General features: G+C 51.2%; 25 non-coding genes across 25 annotated transcripts; all 25 read right to left on the bottom strand.

The window, feature by feature from the left end:
• Positions 1-671: 671 nt before the first annotated feature.
• Trnae-cuc lies at positions 672-743 on the bottom strand. Its single transcript has one exon. It is a non-coding gene; the product is annotated as a tRNA-Glu (tRNA).
• Positions 744-1009: 266 nt separating this feature from the next.
• Trnal-cag lies at positions 1010-1091 on the bottom strand. The gene has a single exon. It is a non-coding gene; the product is annotated as a tRNA-Leu (tRNA).
• Positions 1092-7757: 6666 nt separating this feature from the next.
• Trnae-cuc lies at positions 7758-7829 on the bottom strand. Its single transcript has one exon. It is a non-coding gene; the product is annotated as a tRNA-Glu (tRNA).
• Positions 7830-8095: 266 nt separating this feature from the next.
• Trnal-cag lies at positions 8096-8177 on the bottom strand. Its single transcript has one exon. It is a non-coding gene; the product is annotated as a tRNA-Leu (tRNA).
• Positions 8178-8257: 80 nt separating this feature from the next.
• On the bottom strand, positions 8258-8339 carry Trnal-aag. The gene has a single exon. It is a non-coding gene; the product is annotated as a tRNA-Leu (tRNA).
• A 734-nt stretch (positions 8340-9073) lies between these two features.
• Positions 9074-9145, bottom strand: Trnae-cuc. The gene has a single exon. It is a non-coding gene; the product is annotated as a tRNA-Glu (tRNA).
• Positions 9146-9411: 266 nt separating this feature from the next.
• Positions 9412-9493, bottom strand: Trnal-cag. The gene has a single exon. It is a non-coding gene; the product is annotated as a tRNA-Leu (tRNA).
• An 80-nt stretch (positions 9494-9573) lies between these two features.
• Positions 9574-9655, bottom strand: Trnal-aag. The gene has a single exon. It is a non-coding gene; the product is annotated as a tRNA-Leu (tRNA).
• Positions 9656-10389: 734 nt separating this feature from the next.
• Trnae-cuc lies at positions 10390-10461 on the bottom strand. The gene has a single exon. It is a non-coding gene; the product is annotated as a tRNA-Glu (tRNA).
• A 266-nt stretch (positions 10462-10727) lies between these two features.
• On the bottom strand, positions 10728-10809 carry Trnal-cag. The gene has a single exon. It is a non-coding gene; the product is annotated as a tRNA-Leu (tRNA).
• Positions 10810-10889: 80 nt separating this feature from the next.
• Trnal-aag lies at positions 10890-10971 on the bottom strand. Its single transcript has one exon. It is a non-coding gene; the product is annotated as a tRNA-Leu (tRNA).
• A 734-nt stretch (positions 10972-11705) lies between these two features.
• Positions 11706-11777, bottom strand: Trnae-cuc. Its single transcript has one exon. It is a non-coding gene; the product is annotated as a tRNA-Glu (tRNA).
• Positions 11778-12043: 266 nt separating this feature from the next.
• Positions 12044-12125, bottom strand: Trnal-cag. Its single transcript has one exon. It is a non-coding gene; the product is annotated as a tRNA-Leu (tRNA).
• An 80-nt stretch (positions 12126-12205) lies between these two features.
• Trnal-aag lies at positions 12206-12287 on the bottom strand. The gene has a single exon. It is a non-coding gene; the product is annotated as a tRNA-Leu (tRNA).
• A 734-nt stretch (positions 12288-13021) lies between these two features.
• Trnae-cuc lies at positions 13022-13093 on the bottom strand. Its single transcript has one exon. It is a non-coding gene; the product is annotated as a tRNA-Glu (tRNA).
• Positions 13094-13359: 266 nt separating this feature from the next.
• Trnal-cag lies at positions 13360-13441 on the bottom strand. The gene has a single exon. It is a non-coding gene; the product is annotated as a tRNA-Leu (tRNA).
• An 80-nt stretch (positions 13442-13521) lies between these two features.
• On the bottom strand, positions 13522-13603 carry Trnal-aag. Its single transcript has one exon. It is a non-coding gene; the product is annotated as a tRNA-Leu (tRNA).
• Positions 13604-14337: 734 nt separating this feature from the next.
• Trnae-cuc lies at positions 14338-14409 on the bottom strand. Its single transcript has one exon. It is a non-coding gene; the product is annotated as a tRNA-Glu (tRNA).
• Positions 14410-14675: 266 nt separating this feature from the next.
• On the bottom strand, positions 14676-14757 carry Trnal-cag. Its single transcript has one exon. It is a non-coding gene; the product is annotated as a tRNA-Leu (tRNA).
• An 80-nt stretch (positions 14758-14837) lies between these two features.
• Positions 14838-14919, bottom strand: Trnal-aag. Its single transcript has one exon. It is a non-coding gene; the product is annotated as a tRNA-Leu (tRNA).
• Positions 14920-15653: 734 nt separating this feature from the next.
• Positions 15654-15725, bottom strand: Trnae-cuc. Its single transcript has one exon. It is a non-coding gene; the product is annotated as a tRNA-Glu (tRNA).
• Positions 15726-15991: 266 nt separating this feature from the next.
• Positions 15992-16073, bottom strand: Trnal-cag. The gene has a single exon. It is a non-coding gene; the product is annotated as a tRNA-Leu (tRNA).
• Positions 16074-16153: 80 nt separating this feature from the next.
• Positions 16154-16235, bottom strand: Trnal-aag. Its single transcript has one exon. It is a non-coding gene; the product is annotated as a tRNA-Leu (tRNA).
• A 734-nt stretch (positions 16236-16969) lies between these two features.
• Trnae-cuc lies at positions 16970-17041 on the bottom strand. Its single transcript has one exon. It is a non-coding gene; the product is annotated as a tRNA-Glu (tRNA).
• Positions 17042-17307: 266 nt separating this feature from the next.
• Positions 17308-17389, bottom strand: Trnal-cag. Its single transcript has one exon. It is a non-coding gene; the product is annotated as a tRNA-Leu (tRNA).
• Positions 17390-17497: the final 108 nt, after the last annotated feature.

Here is a 17497-nt window from a genome sequence, read left to right as displayed (position 1 = left end):
CTGGTTGCTCGAACATCGCACCTCGAACGACTGCCCTTTTCGAATAGAGATTAACTACACAGGCAGCTGCCAGCGCCCTGGTGCGGCGGCATCGCGTGTTTATAAGGAATCGGTAGTGCCACCTGCAGCCTGAGGAACATGAGCACAAAATCAGGAGGGCACCGTGATTTCAATCACTGGGTCACTATCGTCATTGCAGCGACAGCAAGGCAGAACTTTAAAAAGTGGCGTGACCCGGATTCGAGCCTGGGTTGTTGCGGCCACAACGCAATGTCCTGACCACTAGACGATCACGGCCACGGAGCCACCGCGGAATTCAACTCTCGCGACTGCAAGTGGCTGTGCACAGCAAAGCTCGGCCGACTGTGTCTCGCAACAGCTGTGTCAGACGCGGTCTCCATTATATGTATACTGGCAAACGAACGTGCCCGCGCTGATGGACACTGAGCAGAGTGGTTAGCTGCATTCAACCCCCGTGGCAATGTCTTGCAGTCCTCCAAGTCTGTTGACCGCAGGTATGTGCCCGGATAAGAGGTGGACAGATGTCGCATCTCTCTCGCCGTCACTTGTGGCCGCGAATCATATTTTACGTAGTTTTCTGCAAGCGTCAGCGGAGCGTCAGTCGAGCTAAGTCGGGACAAGTCGCATAAGAGGAGCAATAAAAAGTGCATTTCCGGTACCGGGAATCGAACCCAGGCCTCCTGGGCGAGAGCCAGGTATCCCAGCCACTAGACGACACCGGATAACGACACAAGCACTCCTCCAACAAACACGGCGAGCGCCCACCCGCTACTTGACGACAACTGCAAAAATTAACGTTTCCACTTCGTAGAACGGCATGCTCGGGACGCGTCTCGTGGAGACGAACGCCAGCAATCATGAGACGAAACTGCGCCGGTGAATCCTGTTGTTACACCACGCACCACTGTGCTACGACAGTTTAAGAAACCGACGCTGCGCTTTTTCCTTCGCGGGAAATCAGTGCTCCTGTTTTCGAGACAGAAAACGTTGGCAGCGGTGGGATTCGAACCCACGCCTCCGAAGAGACTGGTGCCTGAAACCAGCGCCTTAGACCGCTCGGCCACGCTACCTACGCGACGCGGCGGTCACAGGAGCTGCGTTCTACCCCACGAGAACACACCGCAATGGCACAAAAACGAGAAGTAAAAATTGGCTGCGGTGGGATTCGAACCCACGCCTCCGAAGAGACTGGTGCCTTAAACCAGCGCCTTAGACCGCTTTTTTTTTTTTTTTTTTTTTTTATCACGACCTCTGGTTTACTAGACCAGCGCTCTGCCACTTTTTTTTTTTTTTTTTTTCTTCTTTTTTATTCCGTTTTTTGCCAGAGACCGCTTGGTTTGTTTTTGCGTCTTTTTGGAAGCCATCAGTAGGCCCATGACGGGGACAAAGAGGGCAGGGGTCAAAGAACTCGAGGCCTGGCCACGATGCCCCCGCCATTACTCCCACCGAATGGCTCCTTCAGTACATTTTACATGTTATAGAAAAGCGGTTGTAGTCGTGTGTGGTCTTTGCCTGCTCTTTTTATTATGGTGCGGAGCACTGTTTGTACGACGTCTGGGTGGAGATCTCATTGGAAGGCTGTCATTCGAGTGATCATTCAACAATCATTCGAGTAGGAAACATGTTATTTTACCTCAATATACCTCCAGCATTTATGAGACACATATTGGGGGGACCGACATAACAGAAATGGATAAAAGAAGAGGCATTGCCTTCAGCTTGAACGTAGATCTCATACTTCATTCCTTCAGTACCCCGAAAATAGTAACTTTATTGTTAGACTGTGCTTTTTAACCAACACCTATTCTTTCAAATAAAATGATCAACATGTTTCCATACATTTTCCTGTGGTCTGCATAGTGCTTAACTTTACTGTACTCCATTTTCATAAAAAGCTTGAATTCCGTTTCATCGTCACCACCTATTTTATTGAGAATGTAGTGGACAAACTGTCCCATTAACCAATGTATTGCATTATTTTTGGTTTTGGGGTAATACTTAATTTCAGGTCTGAGAAGCATCATAGGAGTAATAGAATTGGGTGACGTTCGTTGCAGTAGTGCAAGACTTTTCCTGAGCCAAATCCAGTTGTTGAAATTTCCACCACACGTGAATCTATGAATCACGGTGTCAACCAGTTTACATGTCCGACATAAGGGGGTTTCAGCTTTCCCAATTTTATAAAGCCGTTCGTTGGTGCTGACAATATCATTGACGGCTTTGTACCATGCCGTTACCACATGTGAATTGAGTCCGTTAAAACTAATATTCTCCCAAATTGCATCCCAGTTGTAATTCAGATATTTCGTGGCAATTTTATTTTTGCCTTCGTATTGTTGTCTTTCTCTCATGATATCTCGGGCTGCAATGTGCAGTGAAGTTCTGAGTTTCTCGTTAACATAGCTCAATTCTGTGTACAAGATTCTAACGTATCGCAGTCGGGGATTAATCTTTTGTACGTCTGCCGGTGGCTGAAGGCTTTCTGGTTGGACACATTGAAACAATTGTGTAGTAATACTGCCTGGGTTGGCGTGAAATATGCTTAAAGACCGTTTTATGAAAAGCGCAGAAGCTTTATTACGTATGTCCACCAGACCGAGGCCTCCATTTCTAGGATGTAAGGTCGCAGTTTTTAGGTTAACCCTGTAGATTTCCCCCTTCCATAAGAAATTTGCCACTCTCGACATTATTTTCTGAGCTATCAACTTCGGCAAGGGAAAAACTTGTGCCATATAGAATGCCTTTGAGAGAATGCATAAGTTAATGAACTTGACCCTCTGAACCTGGTTCATAAGTCGTTGTGTGTTCTCAATGAGGCCGCCTTGAATCTTTGTGGAAACCTCTTTCCAGTTGAGGGCTGTCATCCTCATGGGACATGCCGTCAGGATTGTCCCCAGGGTTTTGTGGGTGGTAACTGACTTCGCCCAATCGATGTGTATCCGGTCAAAACCCCGCATTCCCAAGATTGTACTTTTATTTTCGTTCTTTGTCGCACCCGATGCGCGGCAGTAAGTTTGAAGAATGGCCCCTAGTCGAAGTACATCATCTTGCCCTCTTATGACGACACCAACATCGTCAGCATAGGCTCGCACTACAGTTTTCCTGCCAGTTATAGTTATGCCCTTTAACCTTTCATGAACACTTCGTAAAAAGGGCTCTAACGACACAACAAACAAAAACATAGATAAGGGACTTCCCTGTGGGATGCCGCGGTTTATTGGAATTTGCCGCGACAGCTGACAGTTGACGGCTAATTTAGCGTGCAGACCAGTAGCAATGTTTTTTAAAACATTAACAGTTTTGTGGACGAATCCCATTTTTGTCAGTACCTCAAACAGGAAACGGTGATTCACCGAGTCGAAGGCCTTATTAAAATCTATAAAGAGTAGAGCACATTTGATATTGGAAACTGATGCTAAGGCGATGATGTCTCTATATTCAGAAATTGTATTAAAAATACTTCTATTTGCTGCACATGACTGATGTTGACTAATTAATTTGTCGGTCAGAGGGGAAAGTCTCTTTTTTAAAATCCTGCATACTATTTTGTAGTCAGAGTTTAAAAGTGAAATAGGGCGGTAATTGTTTAAACTTTTCGTTCCTCTGTTTTTCGGTATAAGTACAATTTTGCTAGCTTTAAAATCTTCAGGTACCGTCTGCTCGTTAAAAATCTCATTGACAATGCATGTAAAAGTGTCACCAATTAAAAACCAGAATTTTAAGTAAAATTCTACAGGCAGTCCGTCGGGTCCAGCAGATTTATTTAACGGGGACTTGGTTATTATCTCACGAACCTCTTCCTTACTGACTTCAGAAAGGATTTCGTCGTTTTCAGAACTCGTCAATTGTGGGGATAAAACACTGAGAACCTCTTGCAGAGACCCCTCGTGAGGTGGGCTGGAAGAATATAACTCGTGGTAGTATTGGTATACTGCATGGAGAATCTCCTTCTGAGACGTGAGTGTAGTCCCATTGGATGTTTTAATTTCACTAATGACAGTTCGTCGCCTATTCTTTGCATGCCGAAGCAGATGATATAAGGATGTTGTTTCATCATCTACCACCGACTTCGCCTTTGACTTCAGTTTTAAGCCTTCCATCTGCTGTCTTTTAAAGGCGAGTAATTTCGCTTTAGTGTGTTTGATGTCGTGTAATCTAATGGTTGACACGTTTGCCTGTGCATAGAGGTCCCGCAACAATCTGTAATAGAATTCCATACTGTTTTTTAACTCCTGCGCTCTTTCTCTGCTGTATCTGATACACACTTTTCTCAGTCTCGGTTTTGCAACCTGAATCCACCAATCTAATACTGTGGGGTGCCTGTCGATCGATCGCAGACATAAGGTCCACGCTTCTGATACTGCGTCTGCCAAATCTTGCTCTTTTAAGAGAGAGACATTTAGATGCCACTGGTTCCTAAAAATCTTAATCGGCTGTGGAGCTAAATTAATGCACGCCTTCATACTGCAGTGGTCACTAAAATATACAGGTACGATTTCGGAATTAAGGAGAGATCGTTCTAAGTTTTGGGAAACATAAATTCTGTCTATTCTACTACGCGAAGTCTGTGTTATATACGTATATTCAACATTCGTGGGATATTTTAGTTCCCATGCGTCCTTAAGTTTTAAGTCGGTTACTAGGCGTTTAAGTTCCAACGAACCGTTAAAGTGTGGTTGTTGATCCTTACGATTTAACACACAGTTAAAATCACCGCCCATTATAAAACTGTTTGGGTTTCGACGTAATAAATATATAATTTCCTCTTTATAAAATGCTGCCCTGTCCTGTCTATTACTATTTCCTGAGGGCGCATATAAGTTAATCAATGTGGTACCTAAAACGTTTATACTAATGGCCCTTCCAGATTCCAAACGCTCTACTTGAGACACGGGAATTCCTTCCCTGAGCAGAACCGCTGTTCCTGTATGTGTTTCACAAGATACGTTAACAATGGCGGTATATCCTGGTATTGCAAGAGACGTCGTTACAACCTCCTGTAGCAACGCGATATCGGTTCCAGAGTCATACAAAAATTCCTTGAGAGCAGCTAGCTTTAATGAGGTTCGAATTTTATTTATATTTATCGTTGTGATAGTGTATGCTTGCATCTGTAACTGGCTATTGGCCACCTAAAACCTTGGTCAAAAACTGTTATACTTTTGGTATGCTGAAATCCGTTTTAGAACTACAGTCGTTTAGAATTCTGCATTATTCCTCGTAACACGGTTGCTAAACGTTAGCTTGTCTTCCATTGTCATCCCGTACCTTAGTACTGAGGGGCTGTTCGACATTGAGTGTATCAGGAGGCTCATCTGGAGCACCTTCTCTGACAATGTCATATCGTATATTTTTCTGCGATTTCACATCTGACTTGTCGGCTTTTTGTTTGGGTTGGGTGCGAGAAACAGTAAGATTCGGTTGTGGTTTTAGCGTACGGCGGTGGACGCCCTGAAAACTCTGACCTGATTTTGTTGTGGCAGCACTCGGCGTGGCCGCTTCAGCAACAGTGTCGCGAGAGATCTGGTTTGTAAACACTGCCTGCTGTTTACATGCTACCTTCGTGTGTTGTGATGCTTGCGACGGTGTTTGCTTATTTTCCGGTTCAGGAGTAAACACTTCCTCTTGTTTACACTCTGGTGCCGGTTGTTGTGCTGTTGCGGTGTCGCGGTGTTGTTGTTCTACCGCTTCCGCGAACTTCCCGTCTGTAAACAGCTGATTATCGCTGTTTACAGCTGGGCAAGTTGTCACTGCCTCGGGGACTTCTACTTTATCGCTGTCGGAGGCGGCCGTTTCATTTTCTGGCAACGAGCGGGACGTATCAGAAACTGTGATTAAATCCACTTGCATTTCGCCTTGGGGCACAGGCAGAGTTTCATCGCTAGCTTTCTGTTTACGTACAGCAGGAGATTGTCGGGAGGTTTCATCATCGGATTGATCATCTGTATGTTCAAGTGGTCGTTTCTTGTTTAGTACGTCCAACTCTCGGGCAGAAGAATCACAATTCAAGCGTGGTACCAGGGGTGGAAAATCACTACCATCAACAGCAATATTTCCAGAACTAGGTACAGGATCCGAACCCTCACCCTGTTTGGCTGTATTATCAGTTGCCAAAACTTCGCTCAAGGTCATCTTGCGCCGTTGGACTAAATTCGTTTTTAGTACAAAAACACGACGAGGACAGTCCTGCCTTAAATGACCCGATTCATTGCATATATGGCACGTAGGGGTTTGACCAGTATAAATCACGTGGGCTTTATGCCCGTCAACAGTTATATGAGATGGGATATTAGACTTTACTTCCATCTCTACCGAACGAATACCATTGAAGCTCTGAATTTTAAATTGCTTCGACCACCGTTCGTTAACTATATCCTTAACCTCACCATATTGAGACAGGGCAACCTTGATTTTCTCATTATCTATCTCGATAGGTAAATTTAACACCCGCACAGATCTATAAAGAGCATCAGCTCTCCTAATAGCTACTTTACTTGTAGTGCCGTCTCTATGCAAAAATTCTACATGATACCCGAATTTTCCAATAATCTTATCCACCGAAACGGGGCTCAAAAATTTTACGAAAACACAGTAGTTGTCAGTGTCTAGCTGAGTGGTATGCACCATATCAGAATTAATGCCAAGTACCTGATCGAGCCAATCATGAATTTCCAGAGCAGTCGGCTGAACACGTCGTGTGTCCTTGGCGAACGCAAAAACCAGCGTATTCTTCCTCACAGTTGTAGCCATGGTATGCAGAAATCAAGGGGAGATTCCGGTAATTACCGAAAACTCCACAAACGATAAATGAACGTAGGTAGAAAACACACAACAGAACACAGTAGGCAGAATAATCACAAGTTACACACGAAGAAAAATCACAAAAAACAAGGACACCGAAACGCAAATGTAAACACTGGCGAAGCACTGACTACGCGCAGCAAACGGCGGCACGTCCGTACGCGTCGGCAGCTAGAGCCAGAAATGATCGGCCACGCTACCTACACCAGTGTTCCTGGCATTTGTAGAATGCAGTGCACGACACAGCTTCCTGATCTGCTGCGACTGGTTGCTCGAACATCGCACCTCGAACGACTGCCCTTTTCGAATAGAGATTAATTACACAGGCAGCTGCCAGCGCCCTGGTGCGGCGGCATCGCGTGTTTATAAGGAATCGGTAGTGCCACCTGCAGCCTGAGGAACATGAGCACAAAATCAGGAGGGCACCGTGATTTCAATCACTGGGTCACTATCGTCATTGCAGCGACAGCAAGGCAGAACTTTAAAAAGTGCCGTGACCCGGATTCGAGCCTGGGTTGTTGCGGCCACAACGCAATGTCCTGACCACTAGACGATCACGGCCACGGAGCCACCGCGGAATTCAACTCTCGCGACTGCAAGTGGCTGTGCACAGCAAAGCTCGGCCGACTGTGTCTCGCAACAGCTGTGTCAGACGCGGTCTCCATTATATGTATACTGGCAAACGAACGTGCCCGCGCTGATGGACACTGAGCAGAGTGGTTAGCTGCATTCAACCCCCGTGGCAATGTCTTGCAGTCCTCCAAGTCTGTTGACCGCAGGTATGTGCCCGGATAAGAGGTGGACAGATGTCGCATCTCTCTCGCCGTCACTTGTGGCCGCGAATCATATTTTACGTAGTTTTCTGCAAGCGTCAGCGGAGCGTCAGTCGAGCTAAGTCGGGACAAGTCGCATAAGAGGAGCAATAAAAAGTGCATTTCCGGTACCGGGAATCGAACCCAGGCCTCCTGGGCGAGAGCCAGGTATCCCAGCCACTAGACGACACCGGATAACGACACAAGCACTCCTCCAACAAACACGGCGAGCGCCCACCCGCTACTTGACGACAACTGCAAAAATTAACGTTTCCACTTCGTAGAACGGCATGCTCGGGACGCGTCTCGTGGAGACGAACGCCAGCAATCATGAGACGAAACTGCGCCGGTGAATCCTGTTGTTACACCACGCACCACTGTGCTACGACAGTTTAAGAAACCGACGCTGCGCTTTTTCCTTCGCGGGAAATCAGTGCTCCTGTTTTCGAGACAGAAAACGTTGGCAGCGGTGGGATTCGAACCCACGCCTCCGAAGAGACTGGTGCCTGAAACCAGCGCCTTAGACCGCTCGGCCACGCTACCTGCGCGACGCGGCGGTCACAGGAGCTGCGTTCTACCCCACGAGAACACACCGCAATGGCACAAAGACGAGAAGTAAAAATTGGCAGCGGTGGGATTCGAACCCACGCCTCCGAAGAGACTGGTGCCTTAAACCAGCGCCTTAGACCGCTCGGCCACGCTACCTACACCAGTGTTCCTGGCATTTGTAGAATGCAGTGCACGACACAGCTTCCTGATCTGCTGCGACTGGTTGCTCGAACATCGCACCTCGAACGACTGCCCTTTTCGAATAGAGATTAACTACACAGGCAGCTGCCAGCGCCCTGGTGCGGCGGCATCGCGTGTTTATAAGGAATCGGTAGTGCCACCTGCAGCCTGAGGAACATGAGCACAAAATCAGGAGGGCACCGTGATTTCAATCACTGGGTCACTATCGTCATTGCAGCGACAGCAAGGCAGAACTTTAAAAAGTGGCGTGACCCGGATTCGAGCCTGGGTTGTTGCGGCCACAACGCAATGTCCTGACCACTAGACGATCACGGCCACGGAGCCACCGCGGAATTCAACTCTCGCGACTGCAAGTGGCTGTGCACAGCAAAGCTCGGCCGACTGTGTCTCGCAACAGCTGTGTCAGACGCGGTCTCCATTATATGTATACTGGCAAACGAACGTGCCCGCGCTGATGGACACTGAGCAGAGTGGTTAGCTGCATTCAACCCCCGTGGCAATGTCTTGCAGTCCTCCAAGTCTGTTGACCGCAGGTATGTGCCCGGATAAGAGGTGGACAGATGTCGCATCTCTCTCGCCGTCACTTGTGGCCGCGAATCATATTTTACGTAGTTTTCTGCAAGCGTCAGCGGAGCGTCAGTCGAGCTAAGTCGGGACAAGTCGCATAAGAGGAGCAATAAAATGTGCATTTCCGGTACCGGGAATCGAACCCAGGCCTCCTGGGCGAGAGCCAGGTATCCCAGCCACTAGACGACACCGGATAACGACACAAGCACTCCTCCAACAAACACGGCGAGCGCCCACCCGCTACTTGACGACAACTGCAAAAATTAACGTTTCCACTTCGTAGAACGGCATGCTCGGGACGCGTCTCGTGGAGACGAACGCCAGCAATCATGAGACGAAACTGCGCCGGTGAATCCTGTTGTTACACCACGCACCACTGTGCTACGACAGTTTAAGAAACCGACGCTGCGCTTTTTCCTTCGCGGGAAATCAGTGCTCCTGTTTTCGAGACAGAAAACGTTGGCAGCGGTGGGATTCGAACCCACGCCTCCGAAGAGACTGGTGCCTGAAACCAGCGCCTTAGACCGCTCGGCCACGCTACCTACGCGACGCGGCGGTCACAGGAGCTGCGTTCTACCCCACGAGAACACACCGCAATGGCACAAAAACGAGAAGTAAAAATTGGCAGCGGTGGGATTCGAACCCACGCCTCCGAAGAGACTGGTGCCTTAAACCAGCGCCCTAGACCGCTCGGCCACGCTACCTACACCAGTGTTCCTGGCATTTGTAGAATGCAGTGCACGACACAGCTTCCTGATCTGCTGCGACTGGTTGCTCGAACATCGCACCTCGAACGACTGCCCTTTTCGAATAGAGATTAATTACACAGGCAGCTGCCAGCGCCCTGGTGCGGCGGCATCGCGTGTTTATAAGGAATCGGTAGTGCCACCTGCAGCCTGAGGAACATGAGCACAAAATCAGGAGGGCACCGTGATTTCAATCACTGGGTCACTATCGTCATTGCAGCGACAGCAAGGCAGAACTTTAAAAAGTGGCGTGACCCGGATTCGAGCCTGGGTTGTTGCGGCCACAACGCAATGTCCTGACCACTAGACGATCACGGCCACGGAGCCACCGCGGAATTCAACTCTCGCGACTGCAAGTGGCTGTGCACAGCAAAGCTCGGCCGACTGTGTCTCGCAACAGCTGTGTCAGACGCGGTCTCCATTATATGTATACTGGCAAACGAACGTGCCCGCGCTGATGGACACTGAGCAGAGTGGTTAGCTGCATTCAACCCCCGTGGCAATGTCTTGCAGTCCTCCAAGTCTGTTGACCGCAGGTATGTGCCCGGATAAGAGGTGGACAGATGTCGCATCTCTCTCGCCGTCACTTGTGGCCGCGAATCATATTTTACGTAGTTTTCTGCAAGCGTCAGCGGAGCGTCAGTCGAGCTAAGTCGGGACAAGTCGCATAAGAGGAGCAATAAAAAGTGCATTTCCGGTACCGGGAATCGAACCCAGGCCTCCTGGGCGAGAGCCAGGTATCCCAGCCACTAGACGACACCGGATAACGACACAAGCACTCCTCCAACAAACACGGCGAGCGCCCACCCGCTACTTGACGACAACTGCAAAAATTAACGTTTCCACTTCGTAGAACGGCATGCTCGGGACGCGTCTCGTGGAGACGAACGCCAGCAATCATGAGACGAAACTGCGCCGGTGAATCCTGTTGTTACACCACGCACCACTGTGCTACGACAGTTTAAGAAACCGACGCTGCGCTTTTTCCTTCGCGGGAAATCAGTGCTCCTGTTTTCGAGACAGAAAACGTTGGCAGCGGTGGGATTCGAACCCACGCCTCCGAAGAGACTGGTGCCTGAAACCAGCGCCTTAGACCGCTCGGCCACGCTACCTGCGCGACGCGGCGGTCACAGGAGCTGCGTTCTACCCCACGAGAACACACCGCAATGGCACAAAGACGAGAAGTAAAAATTGGCAGCGGTGGGATTCGAACCCACGCCTCCGAAGAGACTGGTGCCTTAAACCAGCGCCTTAGACCGCTCGGCCACGCTACCTACACCAGTGTTCCTGGCATTTGTAGAATGCAGTGCACGACACAGCTTCCTGATCTGCTGCGACTGGTTGCTCGAACATCGCACCTCGAACGACTGCCCTTTTCGAATAGAGATTAACTACACAGGCAGCTGCCAGCGCCCTGGTGCGGCGGCATCGCGTGTTTATAAGGAATCGGTAGTGCCACCTGCAGCCTGAGGAACATGAGCACAAAATCAGGAGGGCACCGTGATTTCAATCACTGGGTCACTATCGTCATTGCAGCGACAGCAAGGCAGAACTTTAAAAAGTGGCGTGACCCGGATTCGAGCCTGGGTTGTTGCGGCCACAACGCAATGTCCTGACCACTAGACGATCACGGCCACGGAGCCACCGCGGAATTCAACTCTCGCGACTGCAAGTGGCTGTGCACAGCAAAGCTCGGCCGACTGTGTCTCGCAACAGCTGTGTCAGACGCGGTCTCCATTATATGTATACTGGCAAACGAACGTGCCCGCGCTGATGGACACTGAGCAGAGTGGTTAGCTGCATTCAACCCCCGTGGCAATGTCTTGCAGTCCTCCAAGTCTGTTGACCGCAGGTATGTGCCCGGATAAGAGGTGGACAGATGTCGCATCTCTCTCGCCGTCACTTGTGGCCGCGAATCATATTTTACGTAGTTTTCTGCAAGCGTCAGCGGAGCGTCAGTCGAGCTAAGTCGGGACAAGTCGCATAAGAGGAGCAATAAAAAGTGCATTTCCGGTACCGGGAATCGAACCCAGGCCTCCTGGGCGAGAGCCAGGTATCCCAGCCACTAGACGACACCGGATAACGACACAAGCACTCCTCCAACAAACACGGCGAGCGCCCACCCGCTACTTGACGACAACTGCAAAAATTAACGTTTCCACTTCGTAGAACGGCATGCTCGGGACGCGTCTCGTGGAGACGAACGCCAGCAATCATGAGACGAAACTGCGCCGGTGAATCCTGTTGTTACACCACGCACCACTGTGCTACGACAGTTTAAGAAACCGACGCTGCGCTTTTTCCTTCGCGGGAAATCAGTGCTCCTGTTTTCGAGACAGAAAACGTTGGCAGCGGTGGGATTCGAACCCACGCCTCCGAAGAGACTGGTGCCTGAAACCAGCGCCTTAGACCGCTCGGCCACGCTACCTACGCGACGCGGCGGTCACAGGAGCTGCGTTCTACCCCACGAGAACACACCGCAATGGCACAAAAACGAGAAGTAAAAATTGGCTGCGGTGGGATTCGAACCCACGCCTCCGAAGAGACTGGTGCCTTAAACCAGCGCCTTAGACCGCTCGGCCACGCTACCTACACCAGTGTTCCTGGCATTTGTAGAATGCAGTGCACGACACAGCTTCCTGATCTGCTGCGACTGGTTGCTCGAACATCGCACCTCGAACGACTGCCCTTTTCGAATAGAGATTAATTACACAGGCAGCTGCCAGCGCCCTGGTGCGGCGGCATCGCGTGTTTATAAGGAATCGGTAGTGCCACCTGCAGCCTGAGGAACATGAGCACAAAATCAGGAGGGCACCGTGATTTCAATCACTGGGTCACTATCGTCATTGCAGCGACAGCAAGGCAGAACTTTAAAAAGTGCCGTGACCCGGATTCGAGCCTGGGTTGTTGCGGCCACAACGCAATGTCCTGACCACTAGACGATCACGGCCACGGAGCCACCGCGGAATTCAACTCTCGCGACTGCAAGTGGCTGTGCACAGCAAAGCTCGGCCGACTGTGTCTCGCAACAGCTGTGTCAGACGCGGTCTCCATTATATGTATACTGGCAAACGAACGTGCCCGCGCTGATGGACACTGAGCAGAGTGGTTAGCTGCATTCAACCCCCGTGGCAATGTCTTGCAGTCCTCCAAGTCTGTTGACCGCAGGTATGTGCCCGGATAAGAGGTGGACAGATGTCGCATCTCTCTCGCCGTCACTTGTGGCCGCGAATCATATTTTACGTAGTTTTCTGCAAGCGTCAGCGGAGCGTCAGTCGAGCTAAGTCGGGACAAGTCGCATAAGAGGAGCAATAAAAAGTGCATTTCCGGTACCGGGAATCGAACCCAGGCCTCCTGGGCGAGAGCCAGGTATCCCAGCCACTAGACGACACCGGATAACGACACAAGCACTCCTCCAACAAACACGGCGAGCGCCCACCCGCTACTTGACGACAACTGCAAAAATTAACGTTTCCACTTCGTAGAACGGCATGCTCGGGACGCGTCTCGTGGAGACGAACGCCAGCAATCATGAGACGAAACTGCGCCGGTGAATCCTGTTGTTACACCACGCACCACTGTGCTACGACAGTTTAAGAAACCGACGCTGCGCTTTTTCCTTCGCGGGAAATCAGTGCTCCTGTTTTCGAGACAGAAAACGTTGGCAGCGGTGGGATTCGAACCCACGCCTCCGAAGAGACTGGTGCCTGAAACCAGCGCCTTAGACCGCTCGGCCACGCTACCTGCGCGACGCGGCGGTCACAGGAGCTGCGTTCTACCCCACGAGAACACACCGCAATGGCACAAAGACGAGAAGTAAAAATTGGCAGCGGTGGGATTCGAACCCACGCCTCCGAAGAGACTGGTGCCTTAAACCAGCGCCTTAGACCGCTCGGCCACGCTACCTACACCAGTGTTCCTGGCATTTGTAGAATGCAGTGCACGACACAGCTTCCTGATCTGCTGCGACTGGTTGCTCGAACATCGCACCTCGAACGACTGCCCTTTTCGAATAGAGATTAACTACACAGGCAGCTGCCAGCGCCCTGGTGCGGCGGCATCGCGTGTTTATAAGGAATCGGTAGTGCCACCTGCAGCCTGAGGAACATGAGCACAAAATCAGGAGGGCACCGTGATTTCAATCACTGGGTCACTATCGTCATTGCAGCGACAGCAAGGCAGAACTTTAAAAAGTGGCGTGACCCGGATTCGAGCCTGGGTTGTTGCGGCCACAACGCAATGTCCTGACCACTAGACGATCACGGCCACGGAGCCACCGCGGAATTCAACTCTCGCGACTGCAAGTGGCTGTGCACAGCAAAGCTCGGCCGACTGTGTCTCGCAACAGCTGTGTCAGACGCGGTCTCCATTATATGTATACTGGCAAACGAACGTGCCCGCGCTGATGGACACTGAGCAGAGTGGTTAGCTGCATTCAACCCCCGTGGCAATGTCTTGCAGTCCTCCAAGTCTGTTGACCGCAGGTATGTGCCCGGATAAGAGGTGGACAGATGTCGCATCTCTCTCGCCGTCACTTGTGGCCGCGAATCATATTTTACGTAGTTTTCTGCAAGCGTCAGCGGAGCGTCAGTCGAGCTAAGTCGGGACAAGTCGCATAAGAGGAGCAATAAAAAGTGCATTTCCGGTACCGGGAATCGAACCCAGGCCTCCTGGGCGAGAGCCAGGTATCCCAGCCACTAGACGACACCGGATAACGACACAAGCACTCCTCCAACAAACACGGCGAGCGCCCACCCGCTACTTGACGACAACTGCAAAAATTAACGTTTCCACTTCGTAGAACGGCATGCTCGGGACGCGTCTCGTGGAGACGAACGCCAGCAATCATGAGACGAAACTGCGCCGGTGAATCCTGTTGTTACACCACGCACCACTGTGCTACGACAGTTTAAGAAACCGACCCTGCGCTTTTTCCTTCGCGGGAAATCAGTGCTCCTGTTTTCGAGACAGAAAACGTTGGCAGCGGTGGGATTCGAACCCACGCCTCCGAAGAGACTGGTGCCTGAAACCAGCGCCTTAGACCGCTCGGCCACGCTACCTACGCGACGCGGCGGTCACAGGAGCTGCGTTCTACCCCACGAGAACACACCGCAATGGCACAAAAACGAGAAGTAAAAATTGGCTGCGGTGGGATTCGAACCCACGCCTCCGAAGAGACTGGTGCCTTAAACCAGCGCCTTAGACCGCTCGGCCACGCTACCTACACCAGTGTTCCTGGCATTTGTAGAATGCAGTGCACGACACAGCTTCCTGATCTGCTGCGACTGGTTGCTCGAACATCGCACCTCGAACGACTGCCCTTTTCGAATAGAGATTAATTACACAGGCAGCTGCCAGCGCCCTGGTGCGGCGGCATCGCGTGTTTATAAGGAATCGGTAGTGCCACCTGCAGCCTGAGGAACATGAGCACAAAATCAGGAGGGCACCGTGATTTCAATCACTGGGTCACTATCGTCATTGCAGCGACAGCAAGGCAGAACTTTAAAAAGTGCCGTGACCCGGATTCGAGCCTGGGTTGTTGCGGCCACAACGCAATGTCCTGACCACTAGACGATCACGGCCACGGAGCCACCGCGGAATTCAACTCTCGCGACTGCAAGTGGCTGTGCACAGCAAAGCTCGGCCGACTGTGTCTCGCAACAGCTGTGTCAGACGCGGTCTCCATTATATGTATACTGGCAAACGAACGTGCCCGCGCTGATGGACACTGAGCAGAGTGGTTAGCTGCATTCAACCCCCGTGGCAATGTCTTGCAGTCCTCCAAGTCTGTTGACCGCAGGTATGTGCCCGGATAAGAGGTGGACAGATGTCGCATCTCTCTCGCCGTCACTTGTGGCCGCGAATCATATTTTACGTAGTTTTCTGCAAGCGTCAGCGGAGCGTCAGTCGAGCTAAGTCGGGACAAGTCGCATAAGAGGAGCAATAAAAAGTGCATTTCCGGTACCGGGAATCGAACCCAGGCCTCCTGGGCGAGAGCCAGGTATCCCAGCCACTAGACGACACCGGATAACGACACAAGCACTCCTCCAACAAACACGGCGAGCGCCCACCCGCTACTTGACGACAACTGCAAAAATTAACGTTTCCACTTCGTAGAACGGCATGCTCGGGACGCGTCTCGTGGAGACGAACGCCAGCAATCATGAGACGAAACTGCGCCGGTGAATCCTGTTGTTACACCACGCACCACTGTGCTACGACAGTTTAAGAAACCGACGCTGCGCTTTTTCCTTCGCGGGAAATCAGTGCTCCTGTTTTCGAGACAGAAAACGTTGGCAGCGGTGGGATTCGAACCCACGCCTCCGAAGAGACTGGTGCCTGAAACCAGCGCCTTAGACCGCTCGGCCACGCTACCTGCGCGACGCGGCGGTCACAGGAGCTGCGTTCTACCCCACGAGAACACACCGCAATGGCACAAAGACGAGAAGTAAAAATTGGCAGCGGTGGGATTCGAACCCACGCCTCCGAAGAGACTGGTGCCTTAAACCAGCGCCTTAGACCGCTCGGCCACGCTACATACACCAGTGTTCCTGGCATTTGTAGAATGCAGTGCACGACACAGCTTCCTGATCTGCTGCGACTGGTTGCTCGAACATCGCACCTCGAACGACTGCCCTTTTCGAATAGAGATTAACTACACAGGCAGCTGCCAGCGCCCTGGTGCGGCGGCATCGCGTGTTTATAAGGAATCGGTAGTGCCACCTGCAGCCTGAGGAACATGAGCACAAAATCAGGAGGGCACCGTGATTTCAATCACTGGGTCACTATCGTCATTGCAGCGACAGCAAGGCAGAACTTTAAAAAGTGCCGTGACCCGGATTCGAGCCTGGGTTGTTGCGGCCACAACGCAATGTCCTGACCACTAGACGATCACGGCCACGGAGCCACCGCGGAATTCAACTCTCGCGACTGCAAGTGGCTGTGCACAGCAAAGCTCGGCCGACTGTGTCTCGCAACAGCTGTGTCAGACGCGGTCTCCATTATATGTATACTGGCAAACGAACGTGCCCGCGCTGATGGACACTGAGCAGAGTGGTTAGCTGCATTCAACCCCCGTGGCAATGTCTTGCAGTCCTCCAAGTCTGTTGACCGCAGGTATGTGCCCGGATAAGAGGTGGACAGATGTCGCATCTCTCTCGCCGTCACTTGTGGCCGCGAATCATATTTTACGTAGTTTTCTGCAAGCGTCAGCGGAGCGTCAGTCGAGCTAAGTCGGGACAAGTCGCATAAGAGGAGCAATAAAATGTGCATTTCCGGTACCGGGAATCGAACCCAGGCCTCCTGGGCGAGAGCCAGGTATCCCAGCCACTAGACGACACCGGATAGCGACACAAGCACTCCTCCAACAAACACGGCGAGCGCCCACCCGCTACTTGACGACAACTGCAAAAATTAACGTTTCCACTTCGTAGAACGGCATGCTCGGGACGCGTCTCGTGGAGACGAACGCCAGCAATCATGAGACGAAACTGCGCCGGTGAATCCTGTTGTTACACCACGCACCACTGTGCTACGACAGTTTAAGAAACCGACGCTGCGCTTTTTCCTTCGCGGGAAATCAGTGCTCCTGTTTTCGAGACAGAAAACGTTGGCAGCGGTGGGATTCGAACCCACGCCTCCGAAGAGACTGGTGCCTGAAACCAGCGCCTTAGACCGCTCGGCCACGCTACCTACGCGACGCGGCGGTCACAGGAGCTGCGTTCTACCCCACGAGAACACACCGCAATGGCACAAAAACGAGAAGTAAAAATTGGCAGCGGTGGGATTCGAACCCACGCC

The sequence above is a fragment of the Schistocerca piceifrons genome, unplaced genomic scaffold, assembly GCF_021461385.2.
Source record: "Schistocerca piceifrons isolate TAMUIC-IGC-003096 unplaced genomic scaffold, iqSchPice1.1 HiC_scaffold_1764, whole genome shotgun sequence".
In the NCBI taxonomy this organism is placed as follows: Eukaryota; Metazoa; Arthropoda; class Insecta; order Orthoptera; family Acrididae; genus Schistocerca; species Schistocerca piceifrons.
This window is presented reverse-complemented; position numbering and strand designations above follow the sequence as displayed.